This window comes from Triturus cristatus, chromosome 7, assembly GCF_964204655.1.
Source record: "Triturus cristatus chromosome 7, aTriCri1.1, whole genome shotgun sequence".
Lineage (NCBI taxonomy): Eukaryota > Metazoa > Chordata > Amphibia > Caudata > Salamandridae > Triturus > Triturus cristatus.
In genome coordinates, this window is record NC_140590.1 from 137,358,029 (window position 1) to 137,368,227 (window position 10,199).

The 10,199-nt window shown below is 47.1% G+C and overlaps 1 protein-coding gene across 1 annotated transcript in view; it reads right to left on the reverse strand.

Moving 5' to 3' along the window:
- Nucleotides 1-9,904, reverse strand: part of LOC146809039 (lens fiber membrane intrinsic protein-like) — a 73,222-nt gene extending 63,318 nt beyond the window's left edge. Inside the window, exon 1 of the mRNA XM_085615847.1 lies at nt 9,808-9,904. The gene's annotated coding sequence lies outside the window, so the exon portion shown is untranslated. The remainder of the gene's footprint in view (nt 1-9,807) is intronic.
- Nucleotides 9,905-10,199: the final 295 nt, after the last annotated feature.

Below are 10,199 nucleotides of genomic sequence, written 5' to 3' on the forward strand. Positions count from 1 at the left end.
TCCAACTTTATTGCATTTTTTTATCAAACAAATTTCAATCAGGCCAGCCAGCGTGTTTCGGCCCTTAGGACTTCATCAGGGTTGGACAATTTCGGAATCAATTATCCCACCTTTATGTAAGATGTTCTCTCATATCAAGTGTCTACATAGAACAAAGTTTTAATACCATGTGGTATAGCACCCCCGTGTGTCAGCACCCAATAGGCGGGAAATCGTCCCCCACCGCAAAAAAATCTGACCACATCATCCCATCCTGATGAAACAACACTGGCTCTTCTTGTCGGTCCTCACCATCTTCAAAACCAGTCCCAATACTTGCAAAGCCATCATAACCAGTAGCCACCCGTATCTGGCTCACTTAACACAACCAGTATAGCACATTGCATTGGAAAAGTGCAAGAAAGAAAAGGCAACGGTCCTTCCCCATTTATGTTCAAAAGATACGGGAGAACATTCTTCTGCCCCTCAGGACTGCCCCATCCCTCCTCCAGTTTAGGCAAGAGTTGGACTCACCTCTTTCAAGAACACTACATCACAAGGCAGTAACAGCGCCGCTCACAGAACGCAGTCACCTCTCAGCTCACTCCTTGACTGTAGCATTTATTTTAGTCTCTTGACTAAGTTTGTGCTATACTAATACCACAGGCATACAACACCCAGAATGCATCATGTTACATCACAGCTCAGAACAGCAAACAATGTCCGTGATGACATGGGGTCCCGTTTCGCTGCTGGGGCATTTGATACTCGGAGCCCTGACACATCGGGAGAAGCTGCTTGTTGGAGACACCATTGATACCAAGGGGGTGAGAGGCCGTGGAACGGACTACGGTTCCCAGGAGCCCGTGCATACCTGCCTGACTGCCCGCACCTGAGCCGCGGACCGCCTCCACGCCCACAATCATTGAAAACTGCTCGCGGAACCCGCTGGCGCGGGTCCCGCTTCGCTGCTGGGGCATTTGATACTCGGAGCCCTGACACATCGGGAGAAGCTGCTTGTTGGAGACACCATTGATACCAAGGGGGTGAGAGGCCGTGGAACGGACTACGGTTCCCAGGAGCCCGTGCTTACCTGCCTGACTGCCCGCACCTGAGCCGCGGACCGCCTCCACGCCCATTGGCCCTCTTCTCTTATTAATATTATTGGGTGCCTCAGCGCGGGACGCGCCGCGGGACGCCCAGGACGAAGCCCGGACAAAGGGCGGACAGTCTGAGACAGTCCGGGACAGGAGGGGGTAGGAGGGGGCCGCAGACTGGTTTACTGTTTAATATTACAACGCTATTTTTCTGTGGGTGGTCCTGACTAGCTACCACTGATCATTGGACTAATTATCAAGGCGTTTGGTGGTTGCACGTGCTAATCTATCTGGGATAGGCTGTTATATTCAGTGAAAGATTTTAGTCTGTTGTTTGTACCAGAGAGATCTGTAGTGGGGTTTTGGTTCCGGTCTTAGCCATCATGCCTAAAGCTAAGCCAGCAGCCACGACCACAACCATGGATAACTATCTGGTCAAGATGGTTGACAAAATCAACCAAGAACGCAGGAAGTCCTTAGGACGGCCGGGGTCACAAAGTACGAACTCCCCCCCGTCCAATCGTTCGGCCCCTCAGCCTTGTATCAATCAGGTTGTCAGTACATCCTTAGATCTCACGGACTGTACAATTGAGGGAGCTCCATCGGATACTTTAAGTTTGGATAGTGGTACCCCTGAGCTTTCTAACGACCTGGAATCTGGCCAAGTGGTTACACCTGATACACCAACCCCCAGCCTGACTGCCCCGAGACGTCAAAGATTAACACGCACATGTAGGAACAACAGCAAAACCACCCAGCCTAAGCGAGGAGGGAATCGTCATGTTAAGAAAAACGACCCCCTACCGCTCAAAAATCAACAAGTCCAACCAGTGCTATTGGATGGAACTAAGGTCACTCTTGATGAAGTGCAACTGGATTTCCTAATAAATGTTATAGACGCCAAGTTTGACCTATTGGTTAAACCCCTTCTGACTAAACTTACTACAATTACCGATGAAGTAGCCAGATTGGGAGGCATCTTGGACTCATTTCTTAAGGCTAGACCCGGAACGAATACTAGCGCTAATATCCAGGGGCCTGTTGAGATACCTTTAACCGCATCTAATTCAGTTTTGTTGACGGCAAACTCTAACCGCAGTTCCGGGAATGTTCATGGAACTTCATCTGTAGTCCCCAATACACCACCTCAGCGGCCGGACTCCACTAAACCACCCTCTAATATAGTATCAGGGAAACCGATGGGCCATGACGTAAATACTTACAGCCATGGTAGCCCTCAGCCGGACCTGCCACCGACCTGTGCTTCCTTTGTAGCCGTCTTGACCAACGTCCCCCCTGTTAAGAGGCATGGCGGTAACCCTGAATATGGAGAATCCCACTCGTCATTAAAGAATAAGACCGTGGACTGGCTTCACCGACAGTGTGGCTTCCCTGTAGCCCTATCAAGGGATATACTAAGTACTAGGAGAACTAACTGGGTTGGCAAATCACGTAAGACTTGTGATGGTGACTGTATAGTCATTAATTTTCGAAACCCTCAACTTACCTCTACAGTACTAATCAAAGCCGCATCTCTCCCTGCTAGTGATCAAGGTATTTCTTTGCGGCCCCTTGGGTACTTCTATAGAGACCTTGCTACCCAACCTGATGATGAGCACCACCGGCGTAGGCCTAGAGTCCAGAACTTGTGTGCCGCCCCTGTTATCCCTATGTATAACAGATTCCAGCCATTGAGTGGGCTTGATTGTAATGATTGACTGGAGCCCCACCCAGTTGATGCAGGGATCGAGGACGTTCTTATGGGAAAGAGGAGTTCTAGTACGGTCCCTGGGGTATTAATTAGTGTGGAGCCTATCACTATCACTGGTACCGGTGTTAGCCATTTAGACTCTGTAGCGGTTCACGAACACGATAGACCAGTTATTGCTGGTGGGGATTGGACCGCACCGAATATCCTTACTCAACCAGCTAATTCTGGCTCTTGTTTTATTGCTTGTTGGAATGTTGCGGGACTACTACATAAGGATGAATGTTTAGGTTGGTTTGATTTTATCAATCTTTTTAACATAATATGCTTTCAGGAAACCTGGAGTCTGGACCCCATTAACTATAATGGTTTTGTTTCTTATCAATTACCGGCTGTGGCTTCAAATTCGGGAAGAGCCAAGGGTGGCCTTCTGACATTGATTTCTGTTGATGTTCCACTTACTGTAAAGAAACATGTCTTGATTGGGGCCCATTCCCAGATTCTATGGCTTTGTAAGGAGCAGGATAGAAATATCCTTTTAATTAATTTTTATAACAATGTATTTGATAATACTAGGCAACAGGTAGTGTATGCCTTGGAGGCCGCTTTGGCAAATATTGTAACGGGAAATGATATTGCTTTTGATTTTATCTGGTTGGGGGATTTTAACACTTCTGCTTGCCCATCTTCTGCTCATAGGGTCTGTGGCTTCGTAAATTGTCGGGGTGAGGGAGTCCCCCATTTCCCTCATAACCCATATGGTGATTCATTAAATAAAATCCTGATGACATACGATATGGAGATTATGGGAAATGGGAGGGGCGCTTCTGGTGAAATCATCCCCACTTTTACGGGTAGAAACGCTAGCACTGTTATTGACTTTATTTGCACCTCTTCTAGCCTCAATCCATGGTGTACAGCCCCTTCGGTAGTTGATAACTTAATCAGTGATCATAACTGCCTGACCATGGAGACGGTGCTTTGGAAGGCCAATCAAGGCCCTAAACCATGTATAGTTGATAACATTGAACCACATCGACCCAATGGAATCAGAATCAGGTGGAAGGGAGATAAGGCTGACCTTTTGTCTAATTCCATTATTGAAAATTGTTTAAATGAAATTGTTGCTATTCTAGTGAGTAAAGAGCTGACTGACGTAATTTTGTATAAATGTATTAACATTAATCTTAGCATTGAAGCTAAACTCACCAAGCAACTCAAGGGCAACCTAAGCCGGCAAAGGGGGTGGTTCGACCATGCCAGTACTGCCGCCCTTAAGAGCCTCAAAGAGGCACTGGCAGCTAAACAAAGGGACACAACCCTGATTAGGCAGCTTAGGGCTATTTATCGGGCAGCAGTTTCCGAAAGAAAGGCAGAACTAAGGCGAGAGGCATGGGACAAGCTAGACCAGGCCGCCGAAACCTCTGATTCTTCTTTATTTTGGGCAACAGTCAACAGTCCTTTCTTAAAGAATGAGGAGACACCTGTTCTGTCGGCAAACGTAAGCGCGGAAGGTTGGGTCTCTCTCTTTTTCTTGATCTTTGATTCAGCTAAACCTCTGGACGTAGGAGGAGGGGACTGGCCACTTATTCCCTTAGACATCTCCCCTACCGAGGTCCTGAAATGTATCATCGCAAGCAAAGGAGGGAAGGCCCAGGGGCCAGACGGGGTGCCGGTTGACGTCTATAAAAAAGAACCAGAGATTTGGGGCCTGTTACTGACCAAAGTATTTAATGCAGCTGTTTGTTACGGTGCCCCGCCTACATGGAAGGAATCTATTATAATTCCTATCTATAAAAAGGGGGAGAAGAGGGATGCTAAGAACTATCGCCCAATCTCCCTCCTAGATTCCTCCGTGAAAATTATGAGTCGGGTACTTCTTGTTAGATTAGAAGAATGGGCCGAAACAAATAACATCTTGGCTAATTCCCAATATGGATTTAGGAAGGGTCGAGGCACAGTAGAACAGTGTCTCAACCTAGAACTACTTATAGGGAAATACACCTTGGCCAAGAAAGGTTCCCTTTTCCTCTGTTTTGCAGATTTAAGTAGTGCCTTCGATATGGTTAATCACAAGATACTATGGGAGAAACTACTTGAAATGGGGGCACCGGAGGGTATTGTTTACTTTTTGGCCAGACTCTATGCCAATCTTAGTTCTAGAGTCCGATATGGCCCTGGGGGGGGATGTACCCCAAAGTTTACTGTTAAGCGTGGAATTAGACAGGGGTGTGTGCTCGCTCCCCTGCTTTTCACACTTTTTATCAATGAGGTTGACTCTGTTTTAAGGACTGTGGTGGCAGATGCTCCAAATATACTTGACTTCCACGTCCCAGTCTTACTTTATGAGGACGATGCCGTGGTAAATTTAAATTACCTGTACTTAATTTATGCGGTAAAGTTCAATAAGGATAACTCAGAATAAATAAGAGGCAGAATCCGTGATATTTGCGGTTTTAAAAGGGGTTTATTCCTTAAAAAGGAATTGGTTCGAACCAGGCAATCGGATTCCGTCACCACGAAGGTTCGGGAAGGGATCGAGCATACTTTATTGACAGGTTATCATATATATAGTCAATGCATTACAGTAAAGGCAGATGCAGAAGGCGTATCAGCTGAGAGGAGAGATAAGAATACACATACGTAATGAAAAAGGCGTTACAATAGGCGTGCATAAGGGCGTGTACTAGAAACGTCATTATGAGGATGTCACAGGTGGGTGGATCCATAAGAGAATCCTGCAATGTCAGCAGAAATACATGGCAGAGATGCGCGCACAGCAGCATGACGTGTGATTGACGTATAACTGGAGGGTGAAGGGGACTTGACATTTAGCCCTACATGAGGAGACAGAAGTCTGGGATGTCAGAACAACCTAATCCCAAATCGTATCTAATATCTTGTGTTTAAGGAACTGTATTATCTGGAAGGAAAGGTCTCTCGGGCAGAGGCTATTCTATACTGACTGCTAGTGCGTGTATAAGCGTCTACGTGTCTACATGAGATGCGAGGGGGCATGGGCCTACCATGGTAACAGGAGCTATGAATTACTTGCCCGGGGACAGCAAGGCCGGGCCCTTTGCTCTGCAGCTGGAAGGGTGTTTACCTAAACTACTAGACAGGAGCGGAGCAGATAACTTGAAGGCAAAATACAGTCTTGGCAGGCAACAGGCCGAGCCAGGCACCGTTAGCCGCGCAGGGAGTAAGACAAAGGTCATTGATACAGATGCAGGTCCAGGCTGGAGCATTCAGAGGCAGAAGGCAGGAAAAGGCTCGATGGCAGAATTCAGGGCCTAACTCGCCATAGCTGAAAAACGTGAAAGGTGCATCATATAAAGATGGTGGCAAGGCATACTTAGGAACGGAATATTCGACCCATTCATGGTGGATCTGAAAGAGAACATGTTAACGTTGGACGCAAATGTATTTACGTCTCCCTAGCTGGAAGTGGAGGGAACATACATGTACTTGTAGCACGTACATGGAGCCATTGGGGTCTAAGATAGGGGACACAATTGATCATAAAAATTCATATTTCCTCACTTCTTTCCAGGACCCCCGTCGGCCTTCAACGCCTCATGGACAGGTTTTCCCTGTTCATTGGGGAAAGGAAGCTGGTGATTAATAAATCAAAGACATTTGTTATGGAATGTGGCAAAGGTCGTAAAAAACCGCATCCCTTTTTTATCGAAGGGCGTAGGGTTCAGACGGTTGACACTTTTAACTATCTAGGTATCACCTTCTCCAAGACAGGTAGCTGGTCCAGTGAAGTCACCCATGTTAGGGCAAGAATGGCGAAATGTGCCCACGGGGTGTTTACGTTCGCTTCCAAAATCGGGGATAGGCGGATTGGAGATATGTTGAAAATCTACCAGATGAGGTGTCTCTCAATCGCCCTTTATGGAGCAGGTGTCTGGGGGTATGTACTGACTGGGAGTCTACAAGTGGAGGAAAATTTGTTTCTAAAAAGACTACTCTGCTTGCCCATCACAGCATCAACGGATTTGGTGCATAGGGAATTCGGAATACACTATCTTTCGGATTCTGTTGCCCATAGACCCCTTCTGCTGTGGCGTGCTATCTGGGCTAAGGAGGAGACCTCCTTGAATAGAGCCATTATCAAGGACTGTTTGTCCCTTGACAATCATTTAAAGATCCCTTGGGTAAATTTTGTCATGAGCAGTTATAAGGAAATCTATGGTCTTAACTTATTTGAGGATTGTTATGCTGCCAATAGTTTGACCAAAAGTGAACTGAAATCTGTTTTTATGCTCCTAAAGTACGAGCGACGTATGAAGGCCAGTAGCAACTTATCCACCTGTATGCTCTATGGCAGCTGTTGTGAGTTGTTAGGCTATCAACCATACTTGAGCTTTGTAACTAGACCCTCCCATAGGTTCGTTCTAACTAGACTGCGTTTTGGGATTGTTCACCATTTAGTGGCGTTTCCCAATATCAAAAAACACCCGATTGGACCTTGCCCTTGTGATGGCACTACAGCTCAAAGCACTATGCATTTTTTATTGTTCTGCCCACTCGATGGTAATTTCCGCATTGCTTTTTTAAAACCTGTTTTTAAGAAATTTGGTGTTAGGACTGTTAAAGACACCATGAAACTGATATTTAACCCCTAACCTGTTGTCAGCTTTTTTATTACTACATTTCTTCTCCAAGCTATCAAGGCAAGGCCTAGCATTATTTTTAAAATTGTCATTCTGTTGTATTTTTAACTACTTGTCTGTTTTAGTAGTATAGATGAAGCTTTTATGACTTATTTTTTGTTTTTGTATATTATTGATGTTTTATAATGTATGGTGTGCTTTTATGGACTTTTTGTCAAGCTCCGAATAAAGCTTTATGAACTTGAACTTGACATGGAGTGAGATGAGGCCTTTCGGACCAGAGCACAGCTAATGATGCTAGTAAAGAAGCGCTTCGTGCCCGCTAGAGCGTCCTTCTGGGCGCATGCTTTGAATAAAGCACCTGGCACGTGTGTAGAGCTACGAGCTGACTCCAGGTCACCGGGGAACTAATGTCCAATTCTGGGGTTTTGTATTAAAAAGAATGTGGTTCATTAGTTGCCGTCTTGACTTTCTGCAAATGCACAAAATGGACCAACAACACCCGAGTACAAGGAACTGTCAAAGCAAAGTCCGGGCCTGGATTCTAGGATCCCGATCACAAATAAACATGAGGTATCTCGACACATGTCAAACTGTCCAGAAACAAAATTTATGCCCCTGTCGGCAGGTGACAAATACAGGCGTCCCACGCCTCTTCCCCCTCTGACACTAGGGCCGGACTGGGGGCAAAAGGAGCCCTGGAACAAACATGCCCCGCCCCCGCTCCCTTCGTCTCTCTTTCCATTCATTCATATGTATTCTCTCTCTCCCTCCTCCCCACTTTCCTCCCTCCCTGTGCCTCGGCTGTTTATCCTGCCATAAACCCCGGAGCTGGAGACCTTCAACCCGGCTTCATATGACTCCAGCCCACCACAACACACCATGACCACCTCCCTCTGTGCTGCTGAGATATCAATCCGAAGTGCTTCGAAGAGACGCTTCCTCGCACGCGCCGCTATGTATTCCAATAAAACAAGGTTACTGCAGTAGAATGACGCATTCGGTGGAGGTCTGTGCGCAACAATTGTAATCTGCTGGGTCCGCCCCCCACCCCCCCTTTACCCCTTCCCTTTCCAGTGAAACAAATGTGTATCATTAATTCGGTGTAATTAATCATTATTACAGTAATAATAATTCGTAATACACGTCTAGAACATGCGGTTTGTAGAGTAGGTTACTATCATTAACAATATTGATGTCGACACGTGCACGTGACGATGACAGACTTTAAGGCACGCGCCTCTTTCATCCATTGTCAACCCAGTCACAAAATGTTCCTGCATTGTCCCCTCTGAAAAGGACTGCAATGAAGGGACTTGAACCTGCAACCCACGAGGCATCCATAACATTCAAAAAGACATGGGACAGCCAAAGGAAAGGTCATTAAAGGGCAGGGACACGGCAGAGCAGGGGAGTGAGGGGGGATTTGCTTGCGCTTTGTACCTCACCAGGAGCGTCCGCACATCCCTCGGTGAATCTAGCCCTAAATATGGCTAAGGGTGTTGTAGGAGAGAGGTGGATGGGATGGACGGGCGGCAAGCCGAAGTCCCCGGCCTCCCTTGTGCGAGGGTATTGTACTTCCACAGTTTAGGCAGGGACCACCTCTGCTCACACACTGCAAACCAGGAAACGCTTTCCAAAGCCAAGTTCAAATGTCCGAAGCCAAAAAGACAGGCCCTTGCTGCAGGAACACCTGGGTACAGCGCTTAGAAACGGAATCCGTGTGGTATGAAGCGCTATATATTATTATCAGACCCAGTAGGTGTATATTTTACTTCAGGAGACTGGTTATTCCTCCAATAACGCTCGTTATTGACCCGTGCCCACTGTCCAGGTATGGGGGAAGGGTACAGCTGTGTGAGGAGAGCTATGGGCTTTAACTAGTATTATTGACTCGGTCTACGCCAATGCACGCAAATTGGCTTCAAATGGCGAACCATACATTGCGCAACGTACCACCACAATTTACTGCATGTCAAAAAACCTAATAATTGCCTGGATTGTTAGCACGATGGCTGGCCCCTCGTGGACAAAAGTTTCCTCGAGATAAAAGTGGGTCGGAGACGAACTGCTCGCCTCTTACTTCTATCCTTGCCCCGCAGTTTCACGGATCTTAGAATGCAGTTAATGCCCGCACGCTATGTCTTCTCATTGGATGAACCACTCCCAGTGTTGCCCCCGAGGTGCCATCTCATACCCACTGCCCGATACACAGAAATCTAAACTATGTCCCTTTTTCATCAAAATGTTGCGTAGTTGGACAGCTACAGACTGGTTGGGGCACGGCTTTAATTCCTGATTTTATACACCTGTACGCTTTTTGATTGTCTGCATCGTGCAGGTGTGTCGGTGTATGTCGTCATGTATGAGCGCGGTATAGTTGTACGCGGGAAAGACTTACCTGGCCCAAGGCCTTGCTCGCGAGCCGACGTGAAGCTGCTTCTCCAACGCTGAGCACAGCTCGAAAGGCAGAGCAGGCGGCATTCCAAAAAGTTATCCCTTTAACATTTCTGTTGATGGTGGCAAATCCTTTGGTGCAAACAACAATTCTCAGAGGCGCACCGCAGGGCAGGCGGGCGGCACGTGACACCCCCGTCAGCCAATAGGAGCCAGGCCACAGGTTCCAGAACGCCAGGGATGCCGATGCTGCATTCCCCCTGGGGCTGAATGAAAACGATGAGCTGGGCATTTTCAATGCGCCCTAGAGCTAACTTTTCAGAACAAATCCCAGCTGGGCCCTGGAACAATCAGTGGGGTATTGTGGCCGGCGTAGGTGCCCATTCAGCGGAAGAG